Source organism: Homarus americanus, unplaced genomic scaffold, assembly GCF_018991925.1.
Source record: "Homarus americanus isolate GMGI-L3 unplaced genomic scaffold, GMGI_Hamer_2.0 scaffold37960, whole genome shotgun sequence".
Classification (NCBI taxonomy): domain Eukaryota; kingdom Metazoa; phylum Arthropoda; class Malacostraca; order Decapoda; family Nephropidae; genus Homarus; species Homarus americanus.
Genome location: NW_024730537.1, coordinates 171,002 through 190,110, shown reverse-complemented (window position 1 = coordinate 190,110; position 19,109 = coordinate 171,002).

Sequence of the window (19,109 nt, the reverse complement as noted above, 5' to 3'; positions counted from 1 at the left end):
TTAATTCTATTTTATCTTTTCTCCGTGTTTCCTCTCTTTTTCCTCCTCTCTCTCTCTCTCTCTCTCTCTCTCTCTCTCTCTCTCTCTCTCTCTCTCTCTCTCTCTCTCTCCTTATTACACAATGTATCCTCTTGTAAAATATCGTGCGCAGCAGTCAAGGTTCATGTAACAGCGGGATATTACGTCATGAAGAGAGAGAGAGAGAGAGAGAGAGAGAGAGAGAGAGAGAAATTAGAAGAGAAAGATAGAGGAAAATGAATGGCTAGAAATAAAGTGATAACGAGATGAAAACATAATTAAATATGGTGATAATATACAGATTTCTCAACAATTATATGATGTGAATACTTTGACTGTTTAAAAGACTATTAAAACCTTCTGTGGTTTAGTTCTATAGATCAACTCGACAACATTCTTCTCTCGAACAATAACATATTCGTTGTGGGGTCAAGGGTAAAGATCATTCCAAGAAACAAAGATATAAATGATAGTTAGGATGACGCTAAGTGTAGAAAAAGATAGGATATGGCTAAGACATCACGTATAAATGTCAATACCTACATACTCGTGTCTTAAAATAGCACATATAGTACAGCCTGCTTAATGTGTCTTGGCGCCCACGTACACGCGTCGCATAAACCCACATCTTGATTCACTGGGAGTTCTACAGTATGTCAAGTTGTCTGGTTGAGTGAATACCAAATACACCTTTGTAAGTGTTTTTATTGTTTACGACAGAATGAAGTAAGTTACAAATATTAAAGCTACACAATGAAACCACACACATGACCGATAAGTTGACCAGGGAAGGTGAAAATAGTAGTTGAGAACTAAAATAATAATTGATTGCCGTGGTGTGGAAGGTGTTTGTGGACTATGAACTGTTGTGTGAGAGAGTTAGAAGAGAAAGAGAAGCAACACTCACAAGTCCAAGGACCGACTAACCAGGTGTCTGTTAGCTGTTTCTTTCACAACTGGTTCGATCTCACTACGAGACTTTAAATCGTATAACTTTCATTCTAACTTTCGCAACAGTGTTTGGCTCATCAGGATGCTTCCCCACACCTGAGTCTTAGGTCAGGTTGCATGTATATTTACGTGCCTCGACACATTGGGGGACCTGTCACAGAAGGGAGGATATTGAACGGAAATTACTTCAGTGTACTGACAGGACTTGTGGCCGTCAATAGGTGACAGCTTGACACACAGCACTACAAGAGGTGACAATTAACCATCCCCCTTCATAAAATTGGTCTTCAGTCTCCCATTAAGAACTTCTAGGACGCCTTATTCACTCCTTATAGCACGTAACAATCAGCCCTTGTTAAGCAAATGTGAGTTGATCTTCTTCACTTAGAACAAGATATACTTGTTATATGTTCCGAAAACTTGAGTTAATTACAGTACTTCATGAAATACAAGTGAAGGGACAGACATACATAACAGGTGGTTACAAAGTTTTTAAGATAATGATCATTCACCTGGCCTCGATAAATAGTTTGTTTTGAACATACCTCATTTAGCTTTCCTGAATGGTTAAATGATTGAATGGAAAATGTTCTGATTGCTCGCCTCAAAAGACGTCATCTCACTACATCATCGTTGATAACCATTCAGAGACTAGCAAGAATCTTAAGGTGACCTGACCTATCCCAACCAAGATGCTTCCTCCTGCAATCTGATGCAAAAAATAATAATGATAATAAGAGAGAATCAAGACTTCTACTCCTCCATAGCCACGCCACAATAACATCATAAAGAATCAACCAATCATCCTACTGATGGCCCTCAGAGGCTTCCTTCAACACCCATTATACGAGGAAAAGGGAGTGCCTTATCCTAATAGGGTGTGTCATACGGAGGCGAATTTTTTTTTTTGAGTTTGAAAAATCGGCCCATGGTATTAATGATGTGGTTCTATGTGCAGAATCATGTGATATCTTCAGGTTTGAAAAGTTTTCATTTTTGCTAGGTAAATTTTAACTTGAAATCTTATGAAAATTCAGTATTCCCACCCTTTTACCAACACCACTAAATAGCTTATTTAAAGTAAAGTAAATGTATCAGGTTAATTTATTAGGATGAAAATGATACAGAATAGTGAAACGAATGATCTTGACACATTTATTAAATTTAATATTCCTTTAGAAAACAAAATCATCAAATACAAAAACCGGTTTTACTACTACGACCCGGTGTTGCTGCACACCATAGAGAACATGTCTTTCTTGCTTCTGTTTCTACTCATCACCTCCCTGCTGACCACCTGAGCTGGGATGTAGCCTTCCCTCCTCTCCTGGCTGTACGCGTGACTGCTGGCCTCGCTCACTTGCTGTACACAACGCTCTATACTCTGGGTGTGCGAGGGCCAGGCAGGGACATGCATGGGGTTGTCAAGGAAAGCTCTGACTTGAACATTGGTGCGGCTGCAGGTAAGAGGGGGCTCACTGCCAGCCTGGATGTTATCCAGATCTATGAGATCAGTGAGGGTCTTGGCACCTAGATTGACTTCAGGAGTCTTCCTGACCCTGAAGGAATCGTCACCAACTGATTCGTCACGCCCAGATCCTCTCATAAGTCTCATATCCAAGATCTTTTTGACTGCCACTCTTCTCTCCTCCTCATCCTTACTGCAGAGCATTGTCTGTAGAACACTCCGGGATAGGCATACCGAGAAAGATCTCTCTGATCTGCTCCACAATCCTGAACAACCTTCCTTGGCCTTTGACTCCTCAGGAGCTCAGCTGGAAGAGAACATGCTACCTCGGACAGCCCGGAGAACAGTGACTTGACCTTGGTGTTAGAACCAATTTGGCAAATGAACTCCGCGATGAATTGGACAATAAGTCTCAGGTTGTGAAGCTGGTTCCCTTTCAGTTTATGATGAGCGACCCAAATTCTGCAGAACCTGAGAGCCGTTGTGAGCCACCTAGAATGTGAGACTGGACCTATCTAGGTAAGCAAGTCTATCAGGCATGACCCCAGTTTTGATGGCACTGCAAATCATGTAACCATAGTACTGGTCAGTACTCAGGTCGTCAATGACAGTATGTGCAAGCTCAACGAGTGGAGGGCTAACTGATTTTTTCAAAGCTCGGATTTATTTCTAACTCAGTGGCAGAGGTCAACATCTTGCCAAGAGGACCAGACCATCTCTGTTGTTTGAAGGAATCTGCCATCAGCTCCTGGATCAGATCTGAGTGGCAACTACCGTTGGTGTGGAGGTCACAAAACAATCCAGACCAGCTTCCTCCCAATCTTCCGCTCTATCCTGCCCTTGACCCCCCCTTGCTGCACCCTGTGTTGCATTGTGGTGCTGTCCCCTCCAATGGCCTGCAGGCTCTGGTCCTACGTTCACTCTCTCTGGGCAGTTCACAATGTTATCTGCCACTATCTCCAGCTGGTTCCTGATGTCACATCTTTTCTCTGAGTGAAATGCCACAAATACTTCCCTCCTGGTTCACTGCAGCGGGAGTAGTGTTCCTCCTTGCTTCACCATGGCAGGGAACAACTTGTCCAGAATCTCAGCTTTGTGAACACTTTAGTGTCATCCCTTCTCCCATCAAGAACAAACAATTGATTCCATTTTCTCTTATCCCCTTATCAAACTCCTCTTCTAGGTTACTGACAAGTTTCTCCTGAGCTCTCCTTGCTGTTCGCAATTCTATACCCAAATTGGGCTGCTCATCTCAGGTGTTATCAAACCACAAATAATCCAAACATTTCTTCTTATCTCTACGACTATGAGACCAGTGTGGTGTCGCATGCTGGCCAGAGCTATGCTCGGGATATCTTTCCTATTTCGAATCTTATGCCTGGAAAGGTTTGGGATTATTATTTTCTGGGTTAGGGACAAGTCACCATTCTCTGTAGTCAGCACTCCAGATAAAGCGCAGGAAGTCATTAAACTCTGAATCAGCTTGACAATCATCGGCCTTTTTTACCTCACCCTGGGCCTTCTCCAGAGTCTCTTTTCCTCGGCAACTCTTCTCTTCTTCCGTCTCTCTTGTGGCAGCCTCCCTGCTCTCTGGACTCCAGAATATCTTTGTAGCTAAAATCAAAGAGCCCCTATGCCTTCAGTCTTCTCTCTGTGCTTTGACAAATGCCAGTTCGATCACAGAATCTTCCTTCACGCTTGCAAATACAGGAGATGTGGGCCTCGGATTTAGTCGATCGCATCAAACTCAGACAGAAGAGAACATTGGGCACTTACGTAATTATGTCAAATAACTGGTCCAGTTGGCCTTGGCTGTATAACTGCAAGTTTTCCTCTCCCAAGAAAGATATCTCTTGCCTTTTCCCAACTGGCTAGCAGTCTCTCACTAATCTTCTTCTGACTTATTATGACTGGAGGCTTGAACTGAGCGTTAGCCAGAGTATACTGTGCCAAGACAGCTTTGGTCATATCACTGGCAATGTCTTTGTTTATGTAAGTTCTTTGGTTCTTTTCACTGATTTGCCTGATTAAAACACCGTATCTCAAAGCATCTCTCAATGTAGGCAACTCCGACTTCAGGAGCTCTCTCCCAGACCCAAGATAGTGACTGAGATGGCTGGATTTTTGGTTCCTCGTCCTGACACAAGCAGCCATCGCAAATATTATCAACTTATAAATGCATCAGAATCTGAAACAGAAAAAAAATATTGTTAGTTGGGTTGTTAAAGAATGAAGTCAGAAAGCAATGTTCACTCTTTAATTGTAATGCACTAATGCAGCTGTACGTTAGATTTTCGATAAATTTCACGCTAAAATTTAACTAGCAAAAGGTTGCAAAATATTGAAACTGAAATTATTTTCTGTTTATATACACTAAAATCTACCAAAAAAGTGATGGGCCATTAGTTTTAGCTGATCTTCCCTCCTATGACACACCCTATCATCCTAACCCTCCCCATTCATTACTTATAACCTGTACATATCCAAACACGTACCTCAGAAACTTTGTCATGTTGGTAAACAGAGATGTACTGTTTAACGTATGTGAATAGAAAGTAAACAAAGTCACTCGTAAAAAAAAAATAGGATTTATGCAGTAATACCATCACATACATTTCATTCACATTCAGCGTATAACGTATATACAATCATAACTGGTCATGTAAAATTAAGGTGTTCACGAAAGCTAAAATTTATAAGCACTTACAGTCATATACAAGTTTATGTGATATATGTTAAAGCATATCCACAAATAAAAGCATAAAGCAAAGCGCTATATAACACACACACACACACACACACTTGGTTGCACCCTTACACAAGCAAGCATATCTCCACGTATAGTCCAATAAGATACACCCACTGTACCAACACACTCAGTAAAGTCACAACTCTGCCGTACATGAGCTTGGTACTGTACCTTACAATGAACTACTTGTATACAATATTTTAGCAATACTTTTCAAGCTTATTTATAGAAGATGAAAAATATTTATAAGATTATGTTAAACGTATAAATACTTATTCTTAAAAAAAGTTATACCAAATTATAAGTTAAATGAACCTTTATAAATGCAACTCTTGCGTACGACAACCTGTAAGTCAAACTGCATTGTTTATTAGTCATTAGATTAATAATTAAATCCTAGAGTACGAAGGTTTAGAGCTTGAGTCCGATATAAACCCTCTCGAGTGCATCTGTATCATAAATGTACCTCTAGAGTAAGATATGTGTATGACTATTTAACCTCTCAGGTACAGTACGAGACATAAGTAACTACCTTTCAACATACAATGTCTTAACCCCTAAAGTAACGATTAAATTATTAAGTATGTTAAGTCAAAGTGTGATTACAGATTTAACCCTTGAGTACGATAATTTACCCCCTCAAGTATGAGACATAAGTTATTACCTGTCAGAGGACGATAACTCCTAAAGGGCGAGTGTTGCCTCAGAATACCACACTTCCTCGCCTCCAGCAACCCTGACGCAACTGCAAGATTACAACTAAGAATTCTGAGGCAAGTAAAGTTTGTCTTTAACCTCCTATACGAGAGAGAGAGAGAGAGAGAGAGAGAGAGAGAGAGAGAGAGAGAGAGAGAGAATATTACCTCCTTACGTCATTTCCTGTCCATTCTCTTCCCACAAATCCTTATCGATGTAAGGTTGTGTTGGTTCTTGAAGGCGGTAGGGTTGGTGGTGGTTGTGGGGGAAGGAGGTGATGTTGGTGGTGATGGAACTGATTGTGATGGAGACGTAGATTGCGGTGATGGTAACAGTATTGGAGATTGTAATTGAGTTGGTGGTAATAGCAATAAGGGTGTTGATGATAGTTGGTAGTGGTGGGTAGTGGTAGTCGTGACAGAAGTGATAGTGGCATTGGTACCTAAAGCTGTAATGGTAACGGAGTAGCTAGTAGGTGTGGTGGCGATGGTGGCGTGAAGGAGTTACCGGGTAAACGTGTGGGGGTGTTATGTAAGGCAGAGGTGATGGTGAGGGCCCGAGGTGTGCTGCAGGGCCAGGCGAGTTGCTGGTGTCGCCGCCGCTACTGGCCATGAAACAAGGTGTGCCAATCTCCCGCATCAAGTAGGTATTAATGTAAAAAAGTCCTGGGGAGAAGGAGAGAGGGGAAGAAAAAGTGAGATATATAGAAGAAAGAGAGGAAATAATAGTAATGTGAAGAAGGAATGGAATAAAAGACAAATAAAAACCAAATGAAAATGACGTAAAAACAACTTCGTCAAAAAGAAGAGAATTAGAATAACCTCTTAAAATAAGGCGTATCCATCGTTTATTCACATGATCTTCACTCCTTTGTAAATGTTATACCAGACAGACATCCATACATACGTTTCCTCATCGAAGGTGTCCTATACGTGATGTATATGTACATGGTTGTAACCCATGTACACACACGTGGTGACGAAGTGTGTGTACATCAACTTGGGCAAGCAGGTGTTCATGGCAAGCCTAAAAATAGTGCAAACACCAGCAATGAATTGCGCCTGGTGTTCTTCATTCTGCAATTAAACAGCTATGGCTCCAACGCCAAGCGAAGGTTAGCTCGCCTTAGTGTTTATGTTCTATACAGGGTAAGGACGTGTTCTACATGGTAACATGTAATGAAGATGGAAGCACTATTTGCATTCTATACAGATATTGTTAGATAAGATCTAAAATATTTGCTCAAACGACGCACTGATCATCTTGTGACGACTCTGTCCCCTCCTCACTCTACCACCATAACCATCACTTGCTCCAACTTGACACCAGGAGAAGAAACTGCTTCACGAAGCTACCTGACCCCAGTGAGCACATATTTACAGCTGTAGAACCACATTCCCATCTGACTATGAGACCGAGGTATCGAAGCAAGTGTGTTTGCCTGATAGGCTGAGTCTCTTCTCTGCGGCCTACGGTGTTCCTCTTCTCCCTGGGTGTGGACGACGAATTGTATTAAGGACTACTGCTGGTGGTGTTGTGATGGTTTGATGGTAGTGGACTACGACGTTAATCCCTGGTTCCTTGTGGCTCGCCATCGCAACCTTGACTTGCTACCTGAGCTGCCAGTTCTGTCAGGTTTTTGTTTTGTTGTATATAGTAAGTGTATTTAATGTTGAAAGTAAGAATAATTGGGTAATATTCTGGTGTGTTTTGATAATTGCATATTGTGTGTTTTACCTGTGTTATGTAATGTATCTAATTAACTATCTTAATTAATCTATAAATATAAAACAAAGAAGTATGTCTGTGTGTGTGTGTGTGTGTGTGTGTGTGTGTGTGTGTGTGTGTGTGTGTGTCCGCACGAGAATCTCGGAAACTACTTTACCGATCTGTAGTGATGATGGATGGTATTATATGTAGTGATGATGATGATGAATGGTGTTATAATATGTAGTGATGATGGATGATGATGTTATATGTAGTGATGATGGATGGTGTTATATGTAGTGATGATGGATGATGTTATATGTGGTGATGATGGATGATGTTATTATATGTGGTGATGATGGATGATGTTAAATCTAGTGATGATGGATGATGTTATATGAAGTGATGATGGATGGTGTTATATGTAGTGATGATGGATGATGTTATATGTAGTGATGATGGATGGTGTTATATGTAGTGATGATGGATGGTGTTATATGTAGTGATGATGGATGGTGTTATATGTAGTGATGATGGATGATGTTATATGTGGTGATGATGGATGATGTTAAATCTAGTGATGATGGATGATGTTATATGTAGTGATAATGGATGGTGTTATATGTAGTGATGATGGATGGTGTTATATGTAGTGATGATGGATGATGATGTTATATGTAGTGATGATGGATGGTGTTATATGTAGTGATGATGGATGATGTTATATGTGGTGATGATGGATGATGTTAAATCTAGTGATGATGGATGATGTTATATGTAGTGATGATGGATGGTGTTATATGTAGTGATGATGGATGGTGTTATATGTAGTGATGATGGATGATGTTATATGTGGTGATGATGGATGATGTTAAATCTAGTGATGATGGATGATGTTATATGTAGTGATGATGGATGGTGTTAAATGTAGTGATGATGGATGATGTTATATGTAGTGATGATGGATGGTGTTATATGTAGTGATGATGGATGATGTTTTATGTAATGATGATGGATGGTGTTATATATAGTGATGATGGATGATGTTATATATAGTGATGATGGGTGGTGTTATATGCAGTGATGATTAGACAATAAAATAATAACAGTTTAATGATAAAAAATATACTTTGCTGTACCGTTGTAGTGGAACTTTCATACACCGTTAATGAACTATTGATGGAAGAAGAAGTTTTGGGGACTGAACAGTGAGACAATGTGGAGCCTCCCAGAGGGTGGCGTCCTACCGTGGCCTAGCGAATGAGCAACCCGGACCAAACTTGGCATGGATAGTAAGTGTCATATAGGGATCTCAAAAAAACTCCAACCAACCCGATCCGACACACCCAACCCGACCCGACCCGTTAAACCACACAGAGGTTGAAAAGTCGTATCACATCCCACGTATTATAGGTAATTTTATCCTTATGTATATACTACTACACGTTCACTACAACACCCGTACTACACGTTGATTATAACACCAGTACTACACGTTCGCTATCCTCAGTACAGGAGAAGAGCGCCAGGCGATGGAGGTTTTACAGCAGTGTTGCGACCTGGAACAAACAGTGAAATAACAGTAGACAACAAATGGATGGTCCCCTACAATCCTCTTTTGAGTAAAGCATTCAATGCTCACATCAATGTGGAGTTCTGCAATTCAGTCAAGTCCATCAAGTATGTCTGCAAATACGTCAACAAAGGCTCTGACCAAGCGATCTTTGCATTGGAAAAGGATGGAAATCATGATGAGGTGACACAGTTCCCGCAAGGCCGTTATATATGCAGCAATGAAGCCCTATGGAGAATTTTTAATTTTCCCATACACGAACGATGTCCAACAGTAGTTCATCTGGCTGTTCACCTGGAAAATGGACAAAGAGTATACTTCACAGAAGAGTCCCTCCAAAATCAAATGGCAAATCCTGCTGATACGACTCTCACTGCATTCTTCAATCTTTCACAGGAAGATGAGTTTGCTCAAATACTCCTGTATGTTGACGTACCCAAGTTCTACATATGGCAGGCTTCAATGTAAAAGTCTTAGAGAAGAGCTCAGGGATCCGATGTTGAAGGATATCCAGGGATAAAGTCAGGTTCACCCCAACAACTTTGATTGCTATTGTTTGAGACTACTTCTGCACCACATCCGTGGCCCAACATCATATGCTCCACTCAAGACAGTGAATGGACAAGTCTGCAGAACCTATCAGGAAGCGTGCAATCTCCTTGGCCTACTGGAAGATAATGGTCACTGGAATGACACGTTAGAAGAGGCAGCAGCTACTCAATCGCCAATGAGAATGAGGAACCTGTTTGCCATCATGATTGCTACATGTGGACTTTCCAACCCAAGCCAGCTCTGGAAAAAACACCAAGTAAGTCTTTCAGAGGATCTGCTTCATCAAGCAAGAAGAGAACATCCTGGTCAAGAGATTGAGTTCATGGATGACATGTTCAACAGGGCTCTGATCATGCTGGAAGACAAAGTGATGGAGCTACGCGGAAAAAACCTGATCAACCTTCTGTTGGCCAAAGTACGTCATCAGAGGAAAATTGCTCTTGCTGTGGCATCCTCAGGCATTGCTGCAACACTACTAGAAGGAGGACGTACTGCACACTCAACTTTTAAACTGCCTCTCAACCTCGCTCACAATGAGAATCCAGTGTGCAACATCAAAAAAGGATCGGCAAAGGCAAAACTCTTAGAAAAATGCAGCCTCATAGTCTGGGATGAATGCACTATGTCTCACAAGTTAGCGTTTGAAGCATTTGACAGGACCTTGCAAGACATACGAGAAAATGACCATCTTATGGGTGGCATTACAATGGTCATTGCTGAAGACTTTCGCCAGACCCTACCTGTCATTCCTCGAAGCACCCCAGCTGATGAACTGAATGCGTGCCTCGAGGCATCATACCTTTGGAGAAGTGTTCAGACACTCACCCTATCCACAAACATGAGAGTACATCTACAAGGAGATCAGGATGCTGGACGGTTTGCAAACCTTCTACTACAGATTGGGAATGGAACTTTCCCTGTTGATTCAGAAGGACAAATAATCATTCCTCAAGGATGTGGAAATGTTGTAAAGTCCTCAACTGAGCTCACTAACATGGTCTACCCAAATATTATCCACCACTACAAGGATCACAAGTGGCTGCGTGAACGCGCAATTCTGGCACCAAAGAATGAAACAGTGGCTGAAATCAACATGGCTCTACTCAGACAGCTTCCAGACATTGAGACCTCATTCAAATCTGTTGATACAGTAATCGACCAGGACCAAGCAGTCCAGTACCCTGCAGAATTCCTTAATTCCTTGGACCCCGCTGGAATGTCTCCTCACCACCTCACTCTCAAGATTGGAACTCCTATAATGCTCTTAAGAAATCTTGAACCACCATGCCTCTGCAATGGCACAAGACTGGTGGTGAAGAACGTGATGTCACATGTACTGGAAGCTACAATACTGACAGGAAAAGCTAAAGGAGAGGACGTTTTTATACCAACGATACCTCTCATCACCACTGACCTGCCATTTGAGTTCAAGCGACTTCAGTTTCCGGTTAAAGTGAGCTTTGCCATGACCATCTACAAAAGACAGGGACAGTCCCTAAAGATGGTTGGCCTAAACCTGGTGTTTCCTTGGATGCTCCAGAGTGGGAACTGGCAAAAATCTGTACATACTTGCTGTTAATGGCAAAACCAAAAATGTGGTCTACCTTAAGGCACTACAGTGAGACAATGTGGAGCCCCCCCGGAGGGTGGCGTCCTACCGTGGCCTTGCGAAAGAGCCGCCCGGATGGCGGCGATTCCGCTAGTACTTAATATAAGTGTTATTAAATTACTCAGTTTACTTGATAATGTTATCCCTTTCATAACTTAAATTTGTCTGTCACGATAACAGTGATGCTTGTGAGTGTGCTCCTTACTTGCTGCATCCACGTATTTCAACCCCTAGATTATTCACTCCTTATATTTACTTGTCAACTTTGCCTCTCCCCAATGTTATGGGTAGCAAGGAGGGACATTACAATCTTAATAAAGTAACTTTTAATTTTGAGGTAAAAGTAGTCTTGAAATACTTGTATTTCAATATTACTTATAGATGAGTTAATATCCACCAATCACGTGTACGTGTATCACTGTGTTAACACAAGGACAAAGTACTAGAACTATTCACAGAAACACCGTAACACTAGTCTGAAAGTACCTGGTGTTAACTCTACCGTGTCTCAGGTATCACTTGTTTGTGTTGGTGTGCTAGTGGTCACTCACCCCAGCTTTCCAAAACTATGATGATGTGAACATTTGTCACTTAATTTTTTTCCACTCTTACACTACTTTTGATATAATATATAAAATAAAATCTCAGAAGTGCTAGGTTTCCCAACTAAGAAATCATCTTGTTATTAGATACAAAATGAGGTTTACTATTGAAATATTTATTCCATAAGGGTAATAGAATATTTTCAATATCCTAGACGTACAAATATATATATATATATATATATATATATATATATATATATATATATATATATATATATATATATATATATATATATATATATATATATATATATATATATATATATATGCAAGTAAATCACTGTAGGTGATTTGTATGTCTAGGATATTGCAAATATTCTGTTACAAAATATATTTTATTTATTTATTTTTAATTAATTCACTCCACACGTTTACATGACTGGATCAACTCACTCGAGAAAGCTCACGTATTAATACGTGATGAACTGATGTTTTTTTTTGCGATTCACTGAATGTGTTTCACCCTGACACTCCCTTTGTGGCCGCAGGTCATGAGTAGTGGTGAGTTTAGCACTGTCTTACCGTAACAATTTTCTACTTCCTAATCCTAAAAAAATTGTTCTTCGTATAAACAGATTCCATACATCTTTTCATGAAGAATTCTGACTCACATTTTTCCCATAAGACTACAATACTTGCTGCTCATTATAGCTGTCACGATTATTTTTTAGTCTTAGTAATGTGTTGAGTCATAAGACTGTTGCTGGGAGGACTTGCTATCTGAAAGTGCGTATAGAGTCGTGTCTAGCTTTCCGAGCATAGTAATATTTTTTTTTGAGCCATGTGTTGCTGAGGGCGAATGATTACAATGTCCATTTACAGTGAGATACATGGAATACAAACCAAACCTTTCCAAGACTGATAAGCCAGGTTAGGTGAGGTTAGGTCAGGTTAGTTTAGGTTATATTTCTTCAAGTCAGGTTACGGTACGTCACGTTAGATTAAGTTAAATTATAGTACATTAGGTTACATTTGATTAGGTTAGATTAGGTTAGACTCTGCTTGGCTATGTGTACCCAGCTGAGAGCTGAAACCGAAAATTCAGCTACACAAATTCACACATCTCTATTTGATTCGAGGTAGTAAAGGAACTCCACCAAAGAGTTACATGGACATATGTCTCTCTGGGGATATGTGTTTATGCAATGTCATAGATCGTGGTCAAGACAGAACTGGTTGGACGGAATTACAAAGGTGAAAAACTTGAGTCGTACACGCAAATAACAATTGTTGGTGCTGTGGTTAGGTATTACTTGTTAGGACCAAATAACCTTCTTCATTATGGCTGTGTGCGTGTGTGAGTACGTGCGCGCGTGCATGCCTGCATGCGTGCGTGCGTGCCTGCGTGTGTGTCCTTACGTGGACAAGATGCTGTTAGATAATACGTGAGTGTGTTTATTCAATATGGTTAAAATGTATGTGGGTAATAATACCAGACTCAGTTTGATAATAGCTGACTGTGTTAACTATGGCTGAGTGTGTGTTAACAATGACTGAGTGTGTGTTAACTATGGCTGAGTGTGTGTTAACAATGACTGAGTGTGTGTTAACTATGGCTGAGTGTGTGTTAACAATGACTGAGTGTGTGTTAACAATGACTGAGTGTGTGTTAACAGTGGCTGAGTGTGTGTTAACAATGACTGAGTGTGCGTTAACTATGGCTGAGTGTGTGTTAACAATGGCTGAGTGTGTGTTAACAATGACTGAGTGTGTGTTAACAGTGGCTGAGTGTGTGTTAACAATGACTGAGTGTGCGTTAACTATGGCTGAGTGTGTGTTAACAGTGGCTGAGTGTGTGTTAATCGTGGTTGAGTGTGTGTTAACTATGGTTGAGTGTGTGTTAACTATGACTGAGTGCGTGTTAACTATGGCTGAGTAGGCGTTAACTATGGCTGAGTGTGTGTTAACAATGTCTGAGTGTATATTATCTATGGCTGACTATGTGTTAACTATGGCTGAGTGTGTGTTAACAGTGGCTGAGTGTATGTTAATCATGGTTGAGTGTGTGTTAACTATGACTGAGTAGGTGTTAACTATGGCTGAGTAGGTGTTAACTATGGCTGCGTAGGTGTTAACAATGGCGAGTGTGTGTTAGCTATGGCTGAGTGTGTGATAACAATGTCTGAGTGTATATTACCTATGGCTGACTATGTGTTAACTATGGCTGAGTGTGAGTTAACTGTGGCTGAGTGTATCTTAAATATAGCTGAGTCTTTCTTAACTATGGGTGAGTGCTTGTTAGCTATGGCTAAGTGTGTGTTGACTATAGCTGCGTTGGTGTTAACTATGGTTTAGTGCGTTTTAACAATGTCTGAGTGTGTGTTAACAATGCCTGAGTTGGTGCTATGGCTGAGTGTGTGTTAACAATGACTGAGTGTATGTAACTATGGTTTAGTGCGTTTTAACAATGTCGGAGTGTGTGTTAACAATGCCTGAGTTGGTGCTATGGCTGAGTGTGTGTTAACAATGACTGAGTGTATGTTAACTATGGTTGAGTGTGTGTTAACTATGGCTGAGTGTGTGTTAACCATGGTTGAGTGTGTGTGTATGGCTGAGGTGTGTGTTAACATAGCTGGTGTGTGTTGCTAACATGGCTGGTGTTGTGTTAACTATGGCTAGTGTGTGTTAACCATGGTTAAGTGTGTATTATATAGTTGAGTGTGTGCTATATTTTGAGTGGTAGTATTAGCTTATGGCTGGGAATTAGCCCATGTTAGCTTCATAGGTTTGAGTGTGTGTTAACTGCTGGCTGAGTGTGTGTGTGTTAACAATGACTGAGTGTATGTAACTATGGTTTAGTGCGTTTTAACAATGTCGGAGTGTGTGTTAACAATGCCTGAGTTGGTGCTATGGCTGAGTGTGTGTTAACAATGACTGAGTGTATGTTAACTATGGTTGAGTGTGTGTTAACTATGGCTGAGTGTGTGTTAACCATGGTTGAGTGTGTGTTAACTATGGCTGAGTGTGTGTTAACTATGGCTGAGTGTGTGTTAACTATGGCTGAGTGTGTGTTAACTATGGCTGAGTGTGTGTTAACTATGGTTGAGTGTGTGTCGTAACTATATGGCTGAGTGTGTGTGTGTGCTTATGTATGTTAACTATAGGTTTGAGTGTGTGTTAACTTTATAGTTGAGTGTATATTAACTATAGTTGAAATTAATGTGTGCTTATATGGCTGAGTGTGTGTTAACTATGGTTGAGTGTGTGACAACCATGGCTGAGTGTGTGTTAACTATAAACAGTGTGTGTAACTATGGCTGAGTGTGTATTATATGGCTGAGTGTGTGTGCTGTGGCTGGGTATGTGTGCTTATGGTTGAGTGTGTGTTAACCATGGCTGAAGTGTGTGTTAACTATGGCTGGTATTAGTATTGCCATGGCTGGGTGTGTGGTAACTTATGGCTGGTGTGTGGCCATGGCTGGTGTGTTAGCTTCCATGGCTGAGTGTGTGTGCTGCACTGGTTGAGTGTGTTAACCATGGCTGGTGTGTGTTAACACTATATTGATGTGTGTTCTTCATGGCTGATGTGTATTAACTATGGCTGAGTGTGTGTTAACTATGGTTGAGTGTGTTAACTATGGCTGGAGTGTGTAATTAACTATGGTTGGTGTGTGTGTTAACCATGGCTGAGTGTGTGTTAACTATGGCACAGTGTGTGTTAACTATGGCTGAGTGTGTGTTAACTATGGCTGAGTGTGTGTGCTAACCCATGGCTGAGTGTGTGTGCTATGGCTGAGTGTGTGTTAACTATGGCTGAGTGTGTGTTAACTATGGCTGAGTGTATATGTTAACTATGGCTGAGTGTGTGTTAACCATGGCTGAGTATGTGTTAACTATGGCTGGAAGTGTGTGTGTAGCTATGGCTGAGTGTGTGGCTAACTATGGCTGAGTGTGTGTTTAACTATGGTGTGTGTTAACTATGGTTGGTGTGATAACTATGGCTGGAGTGTGTGTTAACTGCTATTTGAGTGTGTGTTAACTATGGTTGAGTGTGTGTTAACTATGGTTGAGTGTGTGTTAACTATGGGTGAGTGTGTGTTAACTATGGCTGAGTGTATGTTAACTATGGTTGAGTGTGTGTTAACTATGGTTGAGTGTGTGTTAACTATGGCTGAGTGTGTGTTAACTATGGCTGAGTGTGTGTTAACTATGGCTGAGTGTGTGTTAACTATGGTTGAGTGTGTGTTAACTATGGTTGAGTGTGTGTTAACTATGGCTGAGTGTGTGTTAACTATGGCTGAGTGTGTGTTAACTATGGTTGAGTGTGTGTTAACTATGGTTGAGTGTGTGTTAACTATGGCTGAGTGTGTGTTAACTATGGCTGAGTGTGTGTTAACTATGGTTGAGTGTGCGTTAACTATGGTTGAGTGTGTGTTAACTATGGCTGAGTGTGTGTTAACCATGGTTGAGTGTGTGTTAACTATGGTTGAGTGTGTGTTAACTTTGGCTGAGTGTGTGTTAACCATGGTTGAGTGTGTTGAACAGTGTTGAAAATGACTACTGCATCATGTACATTATTGTCTCCTCACAATGACGAGTGAATACAGTACACACAAAGATCTGGAGGTTCATTTGTACTACACTTTCTTAACACAAATGGAAACGTAAGTAAAATGTACAGAACTTTTCTATGGTTAAGGTCACTGAGAGAGAGAGAGAGAGAGAGAGAGAGAGAGAGAGAGAGAGAGAGATAACTAGTTTAAACCGATATTTGACAACATTTCAAAACCAGTTCTAATGAAAGTAGGCAGGGTGTTTTTTATTAATGAAAACAACCAAAAGTTCACATTGTTTCAGCCATAACTATTGGTCTCTCTTGAGTATAAGGTCTAGAGGAGTTAACATTAAGCTAAACAGGAAGTAATGATATACAAGAAGTAAAAGTTATCAAAGGCTTAGAGGAGATGATTCGCGTTTGGAGTATCAATGGATAACAACTGTTTACCTTTCATAAGTGGAAGGAATTGTGAATGGAAACCAATTTCCTCCTCCTGCTCCTCCTCCACCTCCTTCTCCTCCTCCTCCTACTACTACTACTACTATAATTATTATTTTCTTTTAATGGCCTTCATCCTCCCCTTATATCCACACCTTCGCCACCATTTTATTACCTGAAAATTAAATAACCTAATACATAATTAGCTATCCTAGCTGTGTTGAGTTAGTTGAGCCGCAGATTTATGCGGCATTCAGTGACTGTTGCCTCATAGTCAATATCTGCAACTGTTGTCGGCTTTGGGGCGGATGCTCTCGTTCCCCTGAGGCAGAGCAAAGCCGACTTAAGGAGAGAGAAGAACAGTCGACATCTCATCCATTCTGTAATATAACTTCTGGGCTGCTGCTTCTGTTCGTATATCACCTCCGCGAGTCTGGCGTAGAAGCATCTTGCACTTGTTCCCATCCCACCAGAGGTTGTGAACACCAGAGTAGTGAATCTGCCCTGATTTTTATTCAGAATTCTCTCCTCGTATGCCTTGATCTTGTCATTCTCGTTCTTCCTGTGTACAGCATCGAGAGCTAGGTTACTGTGACATGTAGCCATGGGATCTAAAATCCTTATATCAAAGAAGTCTCGCTGTCCACGCGTCCAGAATCCTCAATCACTGACGTCCACTCGGGCTTCTTTGGATGTGTTTGAAGTCCTGTGACGGAGGTTCTTAACCGTCCAATGGAAGGAGGGGCGGTTCCACCATGACGTAGTGGCAGATTTCCTTCAGCAAATTTGTTGTGAGATCCCTTACTTCGTCATGCATACGAAGCCCCTTTCTTGCACACCATGGCGTGGTCAATGTCATAAGATGAGCCACACACGCATTGGGAGGGCAAACCTTCTACTGGCCTACCGTACCTTAGAGCAATGGCATCTGTGAATTCCTCTTTATTAAGGATGAAGCATTTTACCCTTATCGGTAACGTTGTTAGCCAGTTCGAGGCGCCCACCTCTTGTGCTATGTGCACAAGTGAGAAAATACTGGACAGCCACTGACCACTGCCTCTAGGGGGGGGGGGGTACCTGAGAGTTGAGAAACTATTTAGCAAGTTAGCAGCCACGCCTTAGTTATGCTTGAAGATTGGTGCAGTGTTGTGAACAAAGATGGCTCTCTCTCTCTCTCTCTCCAACTAATTAGTCAGTCAGTCAGTCAGTCAAGAGTGGTATTCACTATGGTGACTAACATGGATTAAAAAAAGTGTTAAAGAAACAGTAAATAAACAGACAGATAGACAGCCAACCGCGAGTAATGACAGGCATAAAGGAGACAACGTACAGTTAGGCGGCCATAACAGGCTTACCATTTCTCGCATTACTGAGACAGGCAGACAGACAGACAGACAGGCAGGCAGACAGGCAGGCAGACAGGCAGACAGACAGGCAGGTAAATAGAGAAACTGATTTTATGTGCTGTAGGTCATGTTCACAACATTATAAAACCCATGAAGCATCTCTTACTATAAACAAATTTTCATGGTATAACATCAAGTAACTGGTGGTGAGCTTCTATGCCTTTTGCAGGAGAAACTTCTGCAGGTGAAGGAAGTCTTAGAAACGGTTCTCTCTTATGAACAGATCATACTACATAATACCATTTTCTTTCTTTCTTTCTTTCTATCTTTCTTTCTTTCTTTCTTTCTTTCTCTCTTTCTATCTTTCTCTTTTTTCTACATTCTTATTTACTCATTCTACATTTATCTTCTCTCTCTCTCTCTCTCTCTCTCTCTCTCTCTCTCTCTCTCTCTCTCTCTCTCTCTCTCTCTCTCTCTGTCTGTCTGTCTGTCTGTCTGTCTGTCTGTCTGTCATAAGAACATAAGAATGGAAGAAACTGCAGCGGGCCTATTGGCCCATACTGGGCAGTCCCATTACACCCAACCCCTATTGCTCATATATCCATCCATCCTATGTTTGAAGCTATCCAGCGTATTCGAGTTAATGTTGATGTTTGGTAACTTGTTCCATTCATCCACTACTCTATTTCCAAACCAATGTTTACCTATTTCGCGCCTAAATCTAAATTTGTCTAATTTAAACCCATTGTTACGAGTTTGCTCCTCGTTGGATAGTTTGAGTACTTTTGTAATGTCCCCTTTGTTTAGCCCTGACTTCCATTTATACACCTCTATCTCATCGCCCCTCACTCTACGTCTCTCGAGGGAGTGCAAATTAAGATGCTTTAACCTGTCTCTGT